This window comes from Varroa jacobsoni, unplaced genomic scaffold (assembly GCF_002532875.2).
Source record: "Varroa jacobsoni isolate VJ856 unplaced genomic scaffold, vjacob_1.0 scaffold_1082, whole genome shotgun sequence".
NCBI lineage: Eukaryota > Metazoa > Arthropoda > Arachnida > Mesostigmata > Varroidae > Varroa > Varroa jacobsoni.
Window position 1 is genome coordinate 19,260 of NW_019213984.1, and position 21,131 is coordinate 40,390.

Below are 21,131 nucleotides of genomic sequence, written 5' to 3' on the forward strand. Positions count from 1 at the left end.
GCTCGGATTCGAACCTAGGCCCAACATATCCCTATGACTAGCAAGCAAATATGTTACCCACTAAGCTACCACGAAAATGGGTTGCGTCAGATAACCTCAAGTTAAGGTTCACAATAGCAGCTCATTGAGATTTCCGCTTTATTCTTAAGGGTCTCACAAAATTGCTATTGAGAGGCCTCCCCCCCCTCGCCCCCAAGGATTCGCAAGTCGTATCTAACGCTATGCTAACGAAACGTTGTATTATACGCCACTAATTTACTTGCTTGTAATTTTTGAGATTAAGTCAACCTATACTTGCCATATTAGTGGAGATCGCTTCCCTGCCTTATTTAGCGTGTGCTGTAAGATCACAAACTTCGGGCAGTTCTACTAAATGCAATTTTTTGGGGACGCTGATTACCAGCAGCCGCCAGCAAAAAGTGGGTCAAATAAAAAAAAATCCTGAGCCTTTTTCCCGCTTTAGCTTCGCTGTTCGTGTTCACTACTTGTCTTTTGTCGTCATCCATGGCCTGATCTTCATCTATTCTTGTCTCACTGTTTCGGTGTCGAAATCAAAACGTACTTTCCCGTTGAGTGGGCGAAGAAACCAGCAGAAACCTGATGCTGATACAAGTTGATGACGCAATTGCCTTTGAATCATAAATAGCTTTAAATGGATTTCCTTTTATCTCCACTTCTAAACGCCGTTGCGATGACAAAGTAAAAGAGAAGGAAAAAAATTGTCTTACGGAAGCGTAGATCCAGCGGAAGGACCAGTCGGTGAAAGGTAAAGGGAATCCTTAAAATGCAAAGGAGGAAGACTCAAGATCGGGGATATTGGACGACCTTACCGTAAATCAGCACACGCATACACCTGCTTACTTCTCTATCGTAGCTGAAACCAAAACCCGGACAAAGTCCCGCAATGCGCGAGAAACACTCCGTATACGTTCAGAAGTGGGAACTATTGGCAAGAGATACATAGTGTCTTAGCCATCAAGGCGAGAACCATATGGTCACGGCTATAACCATACGCAGCTATACTAAAAACATAGTTACCGCGTGAAAATCTCCAATGACTGGACGAACATTGTAAAATTGTGTGTGCAGTTTCATTTTCTTCGTTCCATTTTTCAGGGCCAAAAAAGTGGGAATGTAGAACCGTCCATCGGTTGTGCTACTGCAGCAGCGTTCGCCTGTCCTTGGCCGACGAACCAGGCTCTGTATTACTTATTAATCAGCAGTCTATTCGGTCGACTGATTAGAGAGGTGAAACTGGGATCTCGAGTGTGACATGCAACATCGAGTAGACGGTGGACCTGCTGCGATATTTCCGAAGCCGAAATTGCTCGTCATGCAAGAACGCTAATTGGAAGCGTCGATGATGAAAATCAGGTCATAAACGTCTTGTTATGACCAGCAATATCTACCCACTTTCGGTGGGAGGAGAGTTTGTCCACGAGTCATTCCTGGCATTTGTCCAGATCTCGGGCGACAGATCTCTCCGCGTTGACGTCGGTGAAATATGGATACTGTAAGCGAACGTAAGAAACGATTTATCTCGAACCGTTGCTAGCTGTCGACATTTCGGTTTCTGCCTTACTGAAAACGATGAAATATGGTCCAGGATTTTTGGCTACTGATGCATATAGGTGTATAGACTGGGATATGGCTGCGTCCGGTTCCTCATACCACTCTTCCATTTTCATCTCACTTTCAACCTGAGCTTTATCGTCGTCCGCAGGAACTTCTTGTTGTGAAGTCACTGATAGATACCCTTTACATCCCACACACTGCAATAGTTCTCCGACGTTATACGGTCTTTCATGCGATCCATATAATATCTATCATGAAAGATTCTGTACAAAAAAAGACCTTCAATGATGACAAATTAAGCACTCCACAAACGTACAACTTAGTATTCTATAAACAGTGACTAAATATAGTTATAGTGTAAAAAGGTACTGTTTAATCGGAGGTAAGCAATTGTTCATTGTGGTACCGGAAGTACGCCAGTAATCATTTGTTTGCGTACCTCCGTTACGACCCTCGACAAAGTCAACGTGCCAGTTGATGCTGCTGCTATATCTTAACGAAACGCTACATGATCATAGAGGCTAGGTATGGCGTTAGGTGATTCTTTGTTACTATATACAGTGGATGAGCTGTAAGGTTTTACTGGTCGATCGACGACTAAGCCGAGCGAGTTAACTGACGGGGGCGGATTAATGTAACGGGAAGGTGAACCAGCGATATTTTTGACTAGGTCCTAGTCTTGCTGCTTCGCTTGCTTTCATCCCGCGCAAAATGGCCGTTACGTACTAAGCACGGTGCATATCAGCTATAAAGATACACATTTCTCCGATGGCAGTAGAAAAGATTTCTGCATTGTTCAAACTTTTTAAAAACAAATCTCGTAATTTTCATACGCGGAACATAGGGTTCTTAATTAAATACCGCACTGCGTAATTCAATACCGTTCTACTGATTTATTTCGAGAGCCTAACATTAGACCAATCGAGGGCATATTGGTATAATAAGTTCTCCATCGTATTCCGGTGTTCTAATCTGCTTTTGTCTCTGCTGTTCCAGGCGTGCCCATGAGCACCATCTGAAATATTCTAGCACCAACATTTACAGTATTTTTGGGCCTGCGACTGCCTTCCTGGATAAATATTATCAGAAAAGTCCCAGCTGACAGCAGTAGCGCTAAGTAGTTATCGTAAGCGCTCGTATCTCTGTAACAAGTAATTCCAAGTAATTAGAATAGACAACGCCGCCCTTGACCAACTGAAATCCCCATAATTTCGTAAGAAAGGGGAGAGGAAAAACAAGAAAGCGTTAGAGAATAACTGCGTGTTATGGAATAGGGTGGGCCGAGTTGGGTCTAACATCTTAATGGCGCACCCGCAAATCCTGCTGGTGCTGACTTGATGTGCGGCAATAAGCAGCGGTTGGGGTTAAGTTCCTGTCTGGTTCTATTCTTCCTCTACCCTTCGTAGTTCAAGTGCGTTTGCTATAGAAGATGCTACTGTGGAAATAGCGGCTGGCGCTCTGTTAGGCATCGCCACTGGAGTTCGCTACACATCCAAGTTCTAATGGCAGGTCGGCCACGCCCGCTAAGTTGCTTTGTTCATACTGAAAACGCGCGTTAGTAGTAAGGGACGTTTAACAGAGAGAGTACAGGATGAAAATAGAGAGCAAACCATGGCGTAAATTAAATTGCCAGCTATCTGCATTGAATTGTTGGTAGGGAACGTAGTACACGAATATACGATTCAATGCTGTTCGTAGCAAGTGGGCTGGTCGCTAGATGCAAATCGAGCGGGCAGTACGAAGTCAAAGGGAGTTTGCCTCGTCAGGTTGACTAGAAGTCAAGGCCCGAGACTCAAGGCCAGCAGCTCAGGGCCTCGGGCTATCGGGGCCAAGCCGATCGCATTTGAGATCCAGAGCCGCGCCAGGTAGTGCACTTACCTGGGAAACCTATTCAGCTGATCGAATGCACATGTAGGCAGTAATTTCAATAGAATTAGTAGTAGAATCAGTTGTTCAACCTTTGAAAACAATTTTCCCACTCTGCCGCATAATAGAGGGGTCTGTTCGAAATTGTTCAAAATCATCTTGATGGCTCAGAGGTTCGAACAAAAACCAAAACAATGGGACATTGTAGTGAACTCGTGCGACCTAATCCTGTACAAGCTTATGTTAACTGCTTGCCAGCATGAACGAGCGACCTCGATATCTCTCTAACGGCAAATAGGCGTTGTCGATGTTGGCAGCGTCCGAGGACAACCCCTACGGAAGACACGTCGAATAGTCAACGACATAACGCTGAGTTAGCGATCATTAATGCTCAAAATATAGGTGGAGTCCATTTTGGCTATCGTAGTCGATGGCGCTTATGGCACGCTACCGTCTCCATGTTAACTGGGTAGGATACGTTTGCCTGCATTGCCGCACTTTTCACTGTCGTTGGTGCGTCTACGGCACTGTCCAGGAGCGTAGCTTTAATTTTGTAAATCATAATCTGTGTCTTGACCGTTGTTAATCGACGTAACCGAAACTGTGATGTTTACATACATATAGGCGTTTCTTGGAAATTGTTGAATCTTCCTTCGGAACGCACAGATGCTTTTATGTATGGCGCATCGATCGTTCTACCCTTTAGCAAAGTTACTATTTATCAAGTTTGTAAAAAGCTCAAAATCAGTAACTCACTTAGCGTACGTGTGCTAGCACAAACTCTTTATAGAATTAAAATCACCTTGTCAGACAGACTAAACAAACCAGCATAAGTGGTGCAACAGCTCATTTCTGCTAGAGTTGCATAAGGTAAGTTTAACTTCGATTCGCCTTGGCCTCGTCCCACTGTTTTTACTGCGAAGATCGATGGTTTATTGATCAGACGCCGGCTCTATTTTGAAACTGTCATTCCCACTTGGTAAGCTCTTGAATGGGGATGGGAAATCGGCATGGCTAAAGTATAGCCCGCGATTTCACCGCATGTCCATTGTGAGCGCGAATGCTCAGCGCCATTTACCGCCGTAACTCTTTCGCCATTTATACGTGACTAGGTTTCAAGGGAGGGCTTAACACTAATTTATGAGACTTCGGATCACCTTTTTTGATAGGGCCATTTACACGCTCCAATAAGACGGAGTCACGTTTTATTCCTGCAGTTTAATGGTCGATAGCTAACGTCACACTAACATAAAGGCCACCTCACTAGCGGGAGATTAACAAAGGTCCTCAATGCTGCCTCTCTTGTCGCCTCAAAAGAACAACTGCATCGGAGAGTGGCATCGGCAGACACCGCCGCGACCTGAGCGGCTATGGCCAGTAACATGCTGGAAATGCAGGATAAGACGCAAGGGACTACCGTGCAGAAATATGTTAAGGCTTGAATACACTAGCAAACGCTATAGTAGCCGAAGCAGAAGTGACGCTGATCTTTCGAAGTTGACACCAAACAGAACCATGTCGTCTGTCTCTTTGAACGACCATTCGGTTCTGACAGCCTGAGGGCATCAACTCGTAAACCTCAAACGTCGAGTGTAAACAAGGGAAGTGTCGATCTGAAGCTTGAGTTATAAGCTCTTGCTCCTTCTCGTTCTAGCATAATGGGGTAGAGCAGAGTTCGGCAAGAGAAGCCGGAAAACGCACTTGCTTTAGAGTTTCGAGATAAACGAGGGAGACGTTAATTTTACCGAAGAGTGGAGGAATGGCGAAGCTATTTGGACGGCTTCGTAGCTTTTCCATAAGTAAAAATAGAACAAAGTAAGTACAAAACTCGGAAGTATTGGTCAGAAAGGAAGACACTGGTGCCCACAAGTACAATCGTTCGTTACATGTGGGCTGACAGAGTCACAGCACAGGTGCATGAATACGTAGAAAATAAAGATAGCGAGACAGAGAATGCCGGGGGTGAATCTAGGAAGATTTGATTTTTTAGTGAGGTACTCATTCCTATCCTCATCTGCCACCATTCAAATGCTCGAGTAACGCTAGGTCGGTCGCTGCTGCGAAGCTTTTACCTCCTCTCCTTTGTTCCACTATGCTTAAGCGAAGCGACAAATACAGATTCGACAGTTGCCACCATGAGTATTCATATGCCAGTGGAGGCTGCTAAATACACAGTCGCTACCAGCATCCCGGCGACAGATATCCAGTACCTATGAGTTTTTCGTGTCGACGGAACACGTTTCCCCGACGTCTATACCCGAGCTATTCAGCTATACCAGACTATCCCCTAAACCATTCTACTAGTAAAGACGAAACGTCTTCCTCGCTTCGATGAGTTGGTTTAAGGGCTGCGAACTACAACTACCACTGTCTTTCTCCCTCTCTCTTTTATGTATATATACACTTTGTGTGTATAATAATCTAACACAATTACATGTAAACTATTCGTTCGTTACGTGAACCAACGTATGGCAGGTTAGTGTCATATACCGCTCTTAGTCGACACCGTCTACTGCCATATGCTGTGAAACACTGACCATTCGTTCTACCTATATACAGTTTCGCTGAGGGCCACTCAGCCTAGGATAGTCTTGATGGTGGTAAGATGAATACTGCGCTGGCCAGGTTATCTTCTTCGCTCGGTCGGACGCGCAACAGCGGGAGCGACAGTTCATCAGCCACGAAGATTTAAATGTTGCCATTTAAGCGGAAGCAGGAAAACCCATCATGTCCAGGGTGGACGAAGGGCCTTACCAGCAGCGCGACCTTGCCACTTGAGATTCTGGAAGCATTGACTTTTGCAGTAACCTGACGTTTTCCATCCTGCATAAACTAATGGCGTCGACTGAATATCGTTGCATCACTACAGAGGTCTCGCTATGTTTCGTTTTCATTTTCTCTGTCAGAGCGGTGTCGGAAGCAAACGGTGGGTCCTAGTAGGGACACGCACATACGGCAAGCAACCCATTTTCAAGCATGTTCTTCCTATCGATGAAAAATGCATTTCGCGGTGGTTCAGACGCCATAGAGATGCTCATACCATCCATAGAGAACTGTGACACGCCGGATAAGGCTCGTTGGATAGGATTTGATCTACTGACGATATCATATCTTTGTCTGATCCGTGTACCTAAAGCTATATGTATAAGGACACGAGGATAAAAAGCAAAGCATTCGTTTCAAAAGCTATTCGGCCGTCTATATATAAACATGTATGGACTGCTTCGTGCCTTCAAAGTCCACTATGATTTTCAATGCGATTTCAATCGACATAAGAGCACTACCTATGTAGCAGCTTACGTTACAGGGCAAGTACGGAATATCGGTTATGGTCAGTTCAGGGTAAAACCGATCGCAGTTGTCAATTGTAACAGACGTTTCCGGCAATTAGTTAAAGTTATGTCTTGTATCGACTGATGTGCCTTGTTAATGTATGGCGCAGGAGACCGCGACGCATCGTGTGCCTTAGGCGATAGTCAATACATAGTCAAAGGTCGGTCTCACAATCTATCGATAACATGCCAGGCGTATCTGAGTTACGACTTGCTCAGTGGACTGTGTACAGGTATAAACTAAGCTTTCAGAGAAAGAGTGATCAGGCGACAGGTCGGATTTATCCGGAATTCGACTCAGCAGCTCGCAAAACAGCTGCATTAAATACGTGTACAATTTTTTTCGTCGACGATTCCTCCTTGTTGTATCGACCAGCAGTAGTTAATTTTCATTCCTGATCGTTCTTCCGTATCGTATTATAATTCAATTGTCGTGCCATTACTTAGCCGCTGCCGTCACGGCATGCCATTAAGGGCTACTCATATTAGAGTAGCTTCTATACAAGTCAGGGTCGTCGCCATTATGGAAAGATGGGGTAAATCATTCGCTAATAAGCTGTGTTGCTAAGGTAAATCTTTGTCGCAAACAGTCCGATTTTGTTGCGCGATCTACGAAAAGATCATACGCAACCGGAACGACTAATACAGAACGTTTGTATCGGCGCGCTTGCTTCCGGAACTGACATTGAAGTTCTTCCACCACATCGTATATGCTTGTGTTGTTAGGTGAAATGTGGCCGCAGCGCTGACTTACGCTGAACGTTAAGGGGGCAAGGTTATAGCGCTTTATCGTTGACGTGGTTTTTTTGCATTCATATATGAACTTATAATTGTGAAGAGCTGCCGCTGTACAATCATTATTATCGTCATTTGCTATTGTAATTCTTGACGCGATAATGATAGACGCTTCCGTTGTCATCAAAGTATTGTTTGGAGTCCCTTTAAAAATCATAAGTCATTAATTCACCTAATATTCTTCACCATCTTCGGTTTTGAAAAATAAAGTATATGGCTGAGCCGCTCTGGATACGAAATGCCGCCATCCTTATCGTTTTTATTGTTTACTTCTCATGCAACTGTCGACCTGCCCCAGCGGCTGCGCTTTTATCGAGCAAGTCATGAAAGTGGACAGTTAATGATGGGTATAACCTTATAGCTTATCTATATACCCACCTCACCGTAGTGTCGGCGGTACGAAATCGATCTTCGTTGCATTCGCTCTGCGCCCGGTTCTATCCCTTTGCCCCACTCCAGCTAGCTGTGAGGGCATAAAAGCTCTATTCACAATCCTTTTTCCTCATTGACCGGAGCTCCATTGCCTGGTATATAGTTCGCAAGCTAAAAATGCGAACGACGCTTCTTCAGAACGCTTCTATGGCCCCTAGCATGCCCATAGTAACAGCCGTAAAATAGAAACGCTTTTTTTTCATCTGCAGTCCCTTTGAATGAAGCAGAAACTCCGTATTGTACGTAGGTGCTCAAAAAACCAACGAATACAGCACACTGTAGCGGGTCGCACCTCTACGATAGGCACGCGCACGTCGTTGTTTACGGTACGTTCTTTTTGGGAATAAGTCACCTATTACATCTAGGCGCGACCTGCTCTTTATTTACGATTAAACAGAAACAATACAATCAAAGTGAAACTAAAAGAAAATGTCGTACCACCTTCGAGTTCCCTCACCATAGATCTTACAACTCTCCGTTGACCTTGCTATTATTACCAGCTTCGATGTCCTTAAGTTGTTATTAACTTTTCAAGATACTGCCTGAACTCCATGCAACCTTGGGTGATTGCTTAATTCCACTAACCTGTCAAAATCGTTCTATCTTCATTGAAGTATGTATATACATGACTATGACAGAGATACATCATGTACTCTGAAACTATCCAGAAAGAGTTGTTCCACTCTGTATTTATTATCATTTTATTTCGACTCCTTCTTGTCCTTTTTGAATCGGACCGCATTTGCTTCGAACAAAAGTAATTAAGCTGTTCCGTCTTCATGCCGTAACAACGTGCCTCTAAGCGTCTGCAACGTCAGCTGGAGTCAAGAGGATGCACTAGAATCGGGGATAGCACCATTAGTCGTAATGGCAGTCGTAACTCCAATGAAACGCTGTTTCTGTAACGCGATTTATGTATTTATCAGCTTACTGGCTTAATGGGCTATCACCAGCAAGCATAACCGTACACGCACATACGAACGTATAGAAACCATTCTATTTATGGTAATCGTGCCTGCCTCGTGAGCAAGCTCACCTTAGGCCCATGGAAGCCGTATGGCTGCAGTGAATTCATTGGCTCAATAGCTCTTCCGCTGCTACTCATAGCTGCGTCGCTGGCATAGGTCCTCGGCCATGGCGCTTCCCGTTGCAAAACGGACCGGTCACTAGTGGAACCCCATTGTACTGCAGCTGTACTCTTGCGACAGCCAGCCCGGGGGCAGGTAATACGCGGCAAGGGTGGCATTAGTAACAGTAATGCCGCTACAGGAAAGACTGCTGCCAAGAGACAAAGGCGTGCTAGATAGTACCAAGAAAGGACGGACTTGTTGAATGACGAAAACGAACTCAAGGAATAAATCGAACCGAATCGAGTACAGACAGCAGCGTCGGCGCCAAAAGCTCGCCGACCTTGTTCATCACATGGAGCAGTCGCACAGCCAACAGATCATCTAAAAAAGCAACTGGTATCGTGGAGTGCAACTAGCGCGCTGGCAAAACACAGACGAGAAGGTAACGCTCAACAATGCCGACATCGCCGCGCTGAGCTGGTTACAAAGCAAACGTTTGTGACTGCTTTTCTCCACACTGTGGAAGTTAACCTAAGAGGACTGGCAATACGACTGGTAACGGTGAAGCCGGCAGTAGCCACCACGGAGGCAGTTGCCCGAAGGATCCAGCGTGACAGACAAAAGATGGACTAAGAGGACTCTACCTAGCCAATGTCGTCAATAGGACACTGCGATTGACAGGCAGCCAAGAATCGTTCGCTAGTGGTCGTAGTTAGCCTGGTATCACTCGCAGTGGCCAATGGCGTAGTAAGTACTAGACATACGCTTGTAAACAGGACTCGATATCTCGGAAACTCTTAATCTTTCACCAATAGACGTTCTATCGTAAATGAAGCTGCTACTGTTTCGCATGCGCTTCCACGCTAACCGAGTACTCTTAGATAATTAAACAGCAGAAATCAACATAACCATATGCATTGATACACAATATTATGCCAACTCTGCTGAATGACTAGCAGGTTCAAAACGCAACAAAGGTGTCTGTAAAATGTGCATTTCAGGTTGGCCTTTCCTGTACATTTACTCGTCCTCCTGCAGTAGCCTGTTACCGGAATTACAGGATAGGGAAGCCTTACAGTTAATTCGAGCGCGTGACCTTCGACTCGCATCGAGTAGGTTGAAATGAAAAAGAAGCCGGCCTTATTGTCAGAGAAGCGGACAAGATAGACGCTAGAAGGCAGGCGGAAACAATATACATTAGAAGATAAAAGTATAAATTGCTGTATACGAAAACGATCGGGTCGTGCATAAAAGTGCGGGCACGCATAGACACGATATTTTAATCTAAGCCGTCCTTTTTTTACCGTTCCATTACGTCCTGTAGTGCATCAGGCTACATAGGCCGACTGAACTGTAATTGCCTTGGACGGTTCTCGAACTGATTCCGTAATACGATTCGTTGGGAACTTTATGCTAACAACTGCAAACAAACATTTATTCAAAATTAGAGTGTCTGTATGTGTTTTGCGGTAATTTCCGTGCTTCGTTAGTGTTGAAGTTTTGTTCGTTCACGTACTATTCCCTTATATATGAGGACGGTTACAAATGGGCCATTCTTTAAAGTTTCAATCTATGTGACGAAGCCTTTGTCGGAGGACGGTATCAATGGCGATCAATAATAACAGTAATCCAGTTGATTACTGCTTCGATTCGAGATCAGTCGGTCGTTGGCTATTTGGATTGAATAGGTACCCCATTGACAGTTTATCCATTTGCTGAGCTATTGATTTCAAGTGTCTGTTGTCCTGATGTCGCCTATAAATTTCATATGGTATATATGCCAACGATACGGAGCTTGTTGTGTAGCTTGGCGAAGTAATTCATTTTTAGGACTTAGGATTTATTTTAGAACTTGATATTAGGACGCTTATATCGCATCCAACTCAGCGTTCGCTCTTGATAGAACTACATGAATTAGGTTACTCTCGCTAAACCAAGGATACCAGCAAGACTTTCCCTGGGACGCTGCGACGGGCCTGCATTAAACAGTCCACCACTACGCCCCTCCTTAGCGCTTATCGAACGCGCAAATTTGTTACGTTTACGACAATTTGTTGCTATGTCCAGCTGCAAATGTTGGTTTTATGAATTCTAACCTAATTATATATTCATTCGATCGCACAATTATAATATTCGGGTTAAATAATTAAGTACGTATTTTCTTCACTAAATAAGTTACTTGGGTCAGAGTTCTGGCTAGTCGTACACGAAAGTGGTCGATCAATTGTCGACAGCTTGACACACACATTAAACATGAGCCAGTTGGTTGTCTGTGGTTCTTAAAAATGCCTAAATGGAAATAAAATGTGTCCCTGTGGGAGTAGTATCTATTATTTGAAGGCATTTTTTATCCGGAAACACAGTTCCATTATGACTGTCGATAGCTCGAACAATACTTTTTCGTGATATAATCAAGTTAGATTTCTGTTCCTTTTTTTCCCGACAGTCCGGCTGAATTTTGGCCACTTGGTCCACACTCTAGCACGTCGCATTTATATTTCTCTTACGTTCATCAGGTAAGCCTGCTTTGTTTCAGAGTCCGGGTTATTTCTCTATGGAGGTGCACGCCATTGTCTAGCGAATCGCCTACGCTGGCAGCTCGATTCAATATGAACATCAAACGTATCCCCAGATCTACGTGACTCATTCTAGAAGTCCTGCAAAATAGCAGCTGTTACCGCACACGTTTAGTCGGTACCAATAATGGTAATAAATGTAGATGTGATAATAACAGTCGTGTTCATTGACTTGGCGCCGTTCGAACAATAACACTGAATTAATTTAGTATCGGTAGCGTTTACTATAAAAATATACATGGACGATAATATCCACCTAATCTTTAAACATTACAAAAAACCTGTCGTATTATGGCAGAATACGTAATCGGATCAAATGGTAAACAGTAAATACAAGTGCTGTTGGGTTGTCTCTAGGTGGTCCGGACTTGTCGGCATCGGGCTTGCTGTACAAGATTCCCTTAACGCAATACTTTTTAGTTAGGATAGTGGATTGTACATGAGCTTTCATTTTGTTCCCTTAACAATTAGTGAACTGTCGAACCAACCGGAGCTGGTAGTCGGTCCTAGCACCTAAAGGACGAATTTAAATCTATTGTGGCGCAATCATGTTTTTTTAACTACTGGTTGTATGGCTCTGATCTACTCGACTCTTGCTTTTTGATGGTGTACAGTTTACCTGTCTTGACGTGGAGGGGGTGGTCCCAGGACGTTTTCGCGTGGGTAGGGACTTCGCCAGCTCTGTAAATGGGCAACTAGACAGTGTTATGTTATGGCTGTCTCCTGATTGTCCCACACAGGCTGGTAGGTACGAGCGTCTTCGTCATTAAGCCGTGCTGGCAATATGACACTAACTAGTATGGTCTTTCTTTTTTTTCCCAGCAACCTTTTCCCGCCCTGTGGTCGCTGTTATCGGGCCTGATTTCTCACGCAAACATTACAAGGCTAGATAGCCTCACACCGATGTTATTAGCGGCAATAGCAGCTATTGCAGTAGTGCACGATAGGTTCTTTCGTTATTTATCTCAGTCTTACGTAATCTTGTAGGTGATATGGTCAAGTCAAGCTAAGTTAGACGCCAACTTTTGTCAACTTCACAAACATCGCTCAAAAATTCTACTGTGTACGCACCATTCGCACCGCCTCCGTCGCGACTTCGTTATCTTTACAAACAGTTTCGTGGTATCATGCTCGAATTCATTCCTCTCATTGCACGGTACGGGCACAAAGACGAAAGTAGTCTGTTCAATATACGTTTACTCGTCGTTTATTTATGTTTGCCGTTATTTCGAGACCCTCTCCCTTCTCTTTTTTCAATCACTGTGACCACTTGCGCTATCTGCGCGATTTTCCCTTCGTTTCCGTTTGCTACAGCGACCCTCGTGAGTTCCACTCGTTTGTACATTGAACACGTACCGTGATCGATCGATCGATCACGGCATACTACACGGCATACGCAGTGACGGCTTGATTTGCGTTGTAGTTTCAACAGCTAATTATTGGTACTGGTATTCTTGATAGTATTATACAATGTTGGTACAATTTGACGTTTTTAATTACAGCGGTACCAGTGGCAACAACAACAACAACGATAACAGCAGCAGTAAATCTAGATGATTGTTACGGGTTGTATGGGCCAGCGTATGATAACGTAGCTTTGAAGAGAATAGAAATCAATGCAATGAATGTTCCGGTGCCACAATTGATCAACTATGTTAACACTACGATGAATGCTTCGGAAGATGATGCTGCCTACGGATGAAGTTCTGCTAGCAGGTTATTCACAGATTACGTTTGGCCCTTTCTAAGTAACGTCCTACGCTACTTGAAAACAAACAACCGTGTCAGCAGCGTCTACATTCGTCGGCATTCAAAGCAGCTTGCGCGAACGCGAACGAAGCACGTTATAGTCGTACGGTCCATCATTAGCTGTACACGCGCCCAGATGGGCACAGATGCACACAGCTGCACATATACACACAAGGTGGAGCACGCCGTCACACGACTTTTGCTACAATTGCACGCCCATACAATACTGTCAGTACAGCAGGTTCGTTGAACGACGCCTTCCGGTAGTTGTAGCAGGCGACGTTGAGCGTGCGCGTCCCTTTTCCGCGGGTGGCCAAACGCTGGGCTGCATTTCGTCAAAAGCGGATGCGTCAGGATTCCACGACCAGGACAGACATCATTACTACCTTTGCCGTCCTATCACTGTCGCAGTCCTCGGCGTTCCCACTCCCTTTGCTTGCCTCTTTCCTTCTCTCCCTCTTCCGCTGTGTCTACCGATTAGCTAACCGTTATCTGTCCTACCTGCTCGCTGTCTGCTGCTATAGCGACTGGCCCATCCGTCCTGGCCGTGTCTCGCTCGCCGACTAGCTGGCCATCAAACACTGTATGCGCTCGGTGCTTTTTTCTCATCGTCACAGTGGCTAGTGTTGTTGGCGACGGCCAGAGCCAAGCATTCCCCGGGGAGCGCGCGGTCTGCTCCTCTCAGCCGCTTCGACGCGGGTGGGCGAGAGTTTCTGTTGCTGGTACGGTCGTCGCAACTAACAGCAGCAGCAGCAGCAGCGGTCACCTACTATAAGCGCCACCGCCACTTACCCATCCGGCTGGGAAAGGGAAACATCGCAAAAGTAAAGCATTGTATGCCGTACCTCAAGCACGACCGCCGACGCCGCCGATGGACAGTGAGGGAGGCGAGCGGGTGAGGGAGACGTACTTCCACACACGAGGAGGAGAAGAAGACGAACAAAACATAGGACACGACAGGGAGGGAGCCTTGCTGCTGTCGTGAACAGGCTCAGCGGCGCCAACAAAAACAGCGGCCGCAAACGCGGCAGCAGCAAAAAGAGAAAGATACTTACACAATTAGGTGACTCATTTAGAGCAAATGAACCTCGGCTCGCTTCAAACAGCCCAGTACTGAGAACCGGGCCCCGCTACGGAATTGACGGCCACGCGCGAGGCGTTTGGTTTCGCTGGGCCGACCACAGTCTTCGGTCCCCTAGCGAAGCTCTTCGCTCTCTCTCTTTCCGTGTAATTTTCCGCGTTTCGTTATAGCGCCTTTGCGCGAATAACATTTGCTCGACCGTAACGTTGCCGCTCACGTGCTTCAGTTGTTGTTACTAATCATCATTGACAGAACGTCCGTGAAAAGTATCGATCTTGTGGATAACACAGGTGCAAGGAGGGCGGTAGTAGCAACAGCTTCGTCGCTTCAGCTATCCCAAACGACAGCAGTGTCTGCGTGCGCGCAATGAAACGGCAGAAGAAGAAACCGATGCTGCGGATAGCGACGGACGGTGCCCGCTGCGTCGTCACCTGGACAACAGTAAGCGGCTGTGCAGGAAATCGGGTAGACGGGCAGGCATACAGAGGGCCAATAGGACACAGTAAGGGAGGGCAGCTTAGCGCGCCGGCACGTAACGGAGAAACACTGTAATAACTTACATGTATTGACTGAGCGAGTGACTGAGTGAATCTGAAAGCGTGCATGAAGTTCCGGAAGGAACTGGGTGGATCAGTTAATACTGGGGCGTAGAACTGTAACGGAGGCACCAAAGTCGTTGATTATGCACACGATTGAGATGGAGTTGTGCCGTCCATGCGGAGACGAGAACTGTGGAATTATTGCAGAACGACAACTGACTGCGGGTATTTGTTTAGCACAAAACAATAGGATATTTAACATGTTGGTAATATGGAGAGCGCCGATAGAGAAACTGTTGAATATGTTTTGGGATAGCTGGTTATATGACGCTGGATCTTGTTCATTGTATTCCAGAATCACGAGGTAGTAAGCGGTTCTTGGAGGCTGCTGTAACACTCTAGATGTTTTAGTCAAACGAAACAACAGATACAAGGAGCGTCTAATTCTAACCGATGCACAGCCCTAGCTGTGAACGCCAACAGAAGTTCACTCACACGAATAAAGTGTGACGCTTTCACGGCTTGGCGACCCCAAAGATTTACTGAAATTGTGGAATAACCTTAAGTCAATTCGCGTACTTACTGAAAACTGCGACCAGGATTACGGTCTAGACTCTCAGTTTTTCCCAGGTAACATCAAAACCTCCCATCGAGCAGCTCTGGAGTCAGCTTTGGCGAAATAGACAGTGCAGCAGATCGAATAGCGGCTGCAAACATTTCTTGAGAACACGGAAGTAAATTTGTGGTCTAAAGGCAATCGAGACGGAAGGGAACAACATCCGGAAGCTGTAATGCGGGATGAACGCGACTGTGTTTGCCGTTCTTTTTTAGCAGCAGAAGCCTAGCAGGAGACAGGCTCTGGTTGATTATTTCTAGAGGTAAAACACTGGAACAGCCTGTTGCCGTCAGGGCGAATGTGATTTTCAGAGAGCCAAGTGCGGCGGACAGGGCGAAACCAAGGGCAAGAACCTGGCAATGTCATTGGAAATTGGAGAACATTTCGAGGTACACCTAGAAAATGAGTGACTTAAAGGAGCTATCGCCAAGTGATCTGGTCCTGACGCAGGCAGGCCAATCGGTACTACAGTACCTAAACGAGGTCGAAGAATAATATGCCAATAACAGAATGAACATATGCCGCATGAAACTTGTTTTCGTTCTGCGTTGGTTCATCTAGATAACGATGACCAAGAATGACATTACGATGACCAAGAATACGGGAGCTAAAGGCTCCCGTATTCTTGGTCATCGTAAAGGTAGCCTCAATCAACTATTGCATAGCAAAAATACCGGAAATACAGAGAAGTAGGTGGAGAAATAGGTACAAAAATGAAAGTCGAATGTATTCTTGGAATTATTAAGCTTGAACGAAAGGTCTGCTCCAGTGATCGGTCTAGGTCGATCCGTGTTGAAATAAGACTACTCCTCACAGTTTTGGTGCAAGTTGCTACCACAAATTAGTGTGCCGAGTGTTTATAAACCCTAGCTTGTCGTATGGGGGCTGGAAAGTCCTAAACATGGAAGCGATTAGTACGGACTATTATAATTAGTTAGTTATACAGTACATAATAATGTGTCACATAACATGATTTGCAATTTCACGATAAGCTGATCGATAAACACTTGTTTTCGTATATACGTTGCGGTAAATGCAGTAACTTGCGGTCAAAACAACTTCATAAAAAATTGTACTGAATTAAATTTGTGCCAAATCTACAACATCGGCAGCATATTATCCAATGAACATTAAATCGACTTGAGGCTGTGGCGTTACTCAAAAAATCTTTAAGGAAACACATTATTGCTAAGGGTTAGATTCTCACAGATCCTATATCGCCATTCGTATGCGTTGTGAGCGCATCGTGATTTCCATTGAGAGTGCAAATTACGAAAGCTTGCCGTTCACAGTAGCAGCCGTCTCTCTCCCTATCTCTCTCTCTCTCTCTCTCTCTCTCTCGGAAAAAAACAGACGTCTATTTTTCGCATATGGTCGAACCTCATAATGACCACATCAAGGCTAAGCGTTATGCTTTGGCAAGGCACAGTTAAGCGATGGCAACGAATATTTCGAGTAAAGTATCAACGATAGATGGCAAAAGTTGTTTCTTAGATGAAGCTCTTTTTTGTAGTTTCGTAAAACTAGATCTAGTGTGGTATTTCTAGTCATGTCATATATACATCTAAAATATATATGGAGAGAGAGAGAACGATATGGTACGTGTTTTAGGGAGTATGTGTGCATAAATCCCTCGAAATACGTCAAGGATTTCGGATCACGGGTCACTCTGCAGTGCTAAGTATCACATGGGCATACATTGATTGAAGTAATTGTTAGGCGTATTGAGTCTCGGCGTCTTACTAGGCTGTTTTCGCTCGTAACGGCATTTTTCTTTTCCTTTGCCGTGTTAGAAGCGCCCACTGGTTAGCCATACATTTTCCATCACCATATAATCGACAAACACTACCAGAAGTTAAAACAACACTTTCAAGGTATAGTTCGTGCTAATTTATTCGTGTAAATAACAATTAAAAACAAAATTGCATCTCGCTTTTCTTAACATGATGTATTCAGCCACAGCCAGTGCTGCTAGAGCTGCCCAAAATGACAATGGCAAAGGCTACTGTCTCTATCTGCACAGCGGCCAAATAGTCCGCAGAGCATGAATGTGAAGCACGTTGCAACGCGTGACGACGAACGGCCTGATGATTGATAACGTGCTTATTTCTCTAATCGACCCTCCGATCAACGCGCTTTAAACCCTGTGGAAGCTGCAAGAGGTAACGCTGGGGTAGGCTATTCTGTTGCAAGAAAGCCTGGAAAAAGCTGGATACACTAGCTTAACATGTGCTGGAAACGAGCAACATAGACCGTACGCGGTACACGTGCATATTAATAAGCCAAAGCATTGGTACGATATCGTGTATGGATTTGCATGATCCTGTTACGTTATGCCGTTATATGCAAAAACTGTCAGCTCGTCGAGCGGTTTTTGAAAGAGTCTTATACCCATCTGATCCAATGGAAGCATGCGATTCTATATCATTGACATTTATCGCCATTTTTATAGAATTAGATACAATATGTTTCATCTCGCCTACGCTTTTTCTACGCAAAGGATATTCTTGAAGAAAACCGTATCCTACGTACCATTTTTGTGGTTTGATTTTTTACTTCGATAACGAAAATATGATTCTTCAAATACTTCACTTCATAATTTGGGTGATAGTCCGATAGGGAAGGGGGCCGTCTGCTGAAGTACTATAGAAATATTGACACGATATAAGTTAAAGTTAAACGTTGCGATTTCAGAGAAAAACCAATTACACAGGTAACAACTATGACAATCCCATCATTTAAATAGATATATTATATCAATTTTAAAAATTTCCAGGAGTAAATAATGAGTGTTAGATAGTTAATAACCAATTAGTAACCCAAAGCAGTTTATCGATATAGACATATGTTCATTGGTGTTTTTGTATAGCAGACCCAAATTTCAGTCAAAAGTAAAAAGAGCTTACGGGCCACAGCTCTACGTAAGTTATATTACATTTATGTAACCAAAAATCAATAGCAAACAGGTGTCAACTTGTTTCGAAGAAATATATATATATTAAGAGAAATATATATATATTAAGAAGTATTCGTCAAGACTCGACTACGGCTTACTGGTTTGCTCTAGCTATGAGCAGAAAACAGGAATAGCTTTACCAACTCCATCATAGCAACAAAAATAGCTAACTGGCTATTGTAATATCCTTATTTAGACTGCTGACGACAAAAAAACGTTATTGAACTAAATCCTCACCAAACTCATCCATTTGCCCTCGCTAACCACAGACAGAAAATTGATTAGAAGCGTCTCGTGTAGGCAGGCTATCGTACAGCTCCATAACGCGTTTAACATTCGCGTTCTCTCGTACAAAATGTCCTTCTTCACTTATGTATGTATGTAATCGGACAGCCAAGTTACTTTTTCCTCAGACAGGTAATAGCGCCATTGAACTTATGAGAGGAACTCGAACATTGGAGAACAGCGTAAACGGACGGACAAGTCACGTAGCCATAACGGTAGTTCAGGGCAGACAATGGCGACGGAACGGCAAAATAGATGACGCTTAGTTTGTCCAAAGGAGTGCGGTGGCGTTAGGTTATACGTTCGTGATTTAGAAATGATCGATCCGTCGACAGAAGCTATCTCGATAGTGGTGATCATTATCCTCTTGATGCCACTGGTATTGCAACAACGACAAATCTGATTGCGTGTGACAAGATGGAAATCGAAATCAACGATATATAGACAGACAGCCGCAGTATTCGATTGTCCTCTATCCATGTACTGCTGTTACTGCTAAGTGTAAGCAGAGCGGGCACTTTTACCATGGCCACTGTCGACACACGCTGCCATCAATCACAGTTAGCTTTTAAACGATCAAGATACCTTTTATGTAAAGCAAAACTTCGTAAATCTTTCGAGAGGGGAAGAGGGTTTGCTCGGGTTTTCGTTCTTCAAAAAACGATGTAGACCGTTACCGCTAAAAAAAAAAAAAGGAAACTTCAATTTTCGGAATTGTTAGCTGAAGCAACCGGTTAGCGATTGTTGCAATGGCGGTCAATCACTGGACAGGTAGAAGTAGCCCATAGCAGTTGGTAAAGAGTAAAGGGTTACGAACGTGAAGCAAAAAATGACCCATACTTATCAGCCCGGCACAAGTCCGTTCACAAAAAAAAGAAATAGAAAAAATGAAGATAGAAAACGGGTACGAATGCAAGAAGAACGCGGGAGCCGCGACGAGAAAATTACGATTGGCCCGCTGTGATTTGGTATCACTGTAATTGCGCAGTGCTTTATGTGCAGCTGGCATTTTTCAATGGTAAGTTTAGCCTGAAGATAACACAGAACATAACGTGGTTTAATGACGGCGCATGTATAATAACTTATCTTATTCGATAAAAAAAAATTTATGTGCGTTATTTGAATGTCAACAACTCAACAACTATGTCGGTTTAGGTTTGGCCTAGTTAGTTCCTAAGCGAAAGGATCGAACGGCGTCGTATAATAGAGTTAGGAAAGATCGACTAAAATGAAAGATGGAAACGATCCTGTAAAAGTTTATTAGCGGAGAGAGATAGGTGGAAAGACATGATACTCTTCTACCTACGAAATAGAAAAGTTAATGCGCATATGAGATCGTGTTTGATATTAACATATGTTATGTACGTATCATACGTAATGAACGTCAAATCAAAATAGTTTTTTTTTTTACATTGGGTATTACATTTATGCCTGTTTTAAAACCTATATGCCCTATATCGATTTCCCCATCAGTATGAGGCACGTCTGCCTGGTCGACAGTTAGAAGACGCTAATAATGATAGTTTACTTTTTCCCAACAGATAAAATATATGAAACCCGGCAACGAGACCATGTCCTGAAATACTGCTTGTTCTCGAGGGCAATAAGAACTGGACAAAAGTTCAGTCCTGACAGCAGCAGAGCTATATGTTCTCTAACCGTTTTTATTACCTTGACCTCTGGTACTCCTATACCTAAAGATGATACGAAGGTCTCTGTTCAAAGCTGGAAGTCTTACGATTACGTTCGAAGATCCACCTGTCATTGAAGTCTGTAATAGCCATGAAGAAATCTTTGCAAAACCAATTTTCGTACTTTGACACTATCATTAACACGGACCTCGTATGTTGCGACCGTGATCGGAAGCTGTCCTCTCATGCGCAGCAAACGTTTGCTAGGGGTCTCGTTGATTTTTCACTATTCAAGCCAATATTTGCTGACTATTGAGCGAATAATAGAATTAGTCGCTGGAAGCTTGCTCTAAGATTCCTTTCGAATCTTCAACTGACTACTGTCCCTAAAAGATGCTTTAAGTTTTCACCGTGGGGGTTGGCTACGTCACCCCCTTTGCTCTGCCTATACGTTCTAGTTTTGGTTGCTTTAAGTAATCTATCGTTGCTTACTTGTTTTCGACCTTTCTTCTTCGACTGCTAGTTTCATGTTGAAATCGGCTGTTGTGTTCGGCCGGTCTTAGCCATTACGCTGTAACTGGTCAATTTACCAAAGTATCAGAGAAGGTAAAAGATATATCTTTTACCT

The 21,131-nt window shown here is 44.1% G+C and overlaps 1 protein-coding gene and 2 long non-coding RNA genes across 14 annotated transcripts in view; 2 read left to right on the plus strand and 1 right to left on the minus strand.

Annotated features, from left to right (window-relative positions):
- The first annotated feature begins 7,795 nt into the window (after positions 1-7,795).
- LOC111266439 (uncharacterized) lies at positions 7,796-11,795 on the plus strand. The gene is made up of 3 exons (XR_002684101.2): positions 7,796-9,817; positions 10,072-10,182; positions 11,607-11,795. It is a non-coding gene; the product is annotated as an uncharacterized LOC111266439 (long non-coding RNA).
- Positions 11,796-14,309: 2,514 nt separating this feature from the next.
- Positions 14,310-18,163, plus strand: LOC147752683 (uncharacterized). The gene is made up of 2 exons (XR_015313446.1): positions 14,310-14,917; positions 15,371-18,163. It is a non-coding gene; the product is annotated as an uncharacterized LOC147752683 (long non-coding RNA).
- LOC147752684 (uncharacterized) overlaps positions 17,499-21,131 on the minus strand; it is a 20,785-nt gene continuing 17,152 nt past the window's right edge. For 10 of the 12 annotated variants that reach the window (XR_015313442.1, XR_015313439.1, XR_015313441.1 and 7 more), the window contains one exon: positions 17,499-18,274. The gene's annotated coding sequence lies outside the window, so the exon portion shown is untranslated. The remainder of the gene's footprint in view (positions 18,275-21,131) is intronic. The other 2 variants (XR_015313443.1, XR_015313440.1) reach the window with 2 other exon arrangements.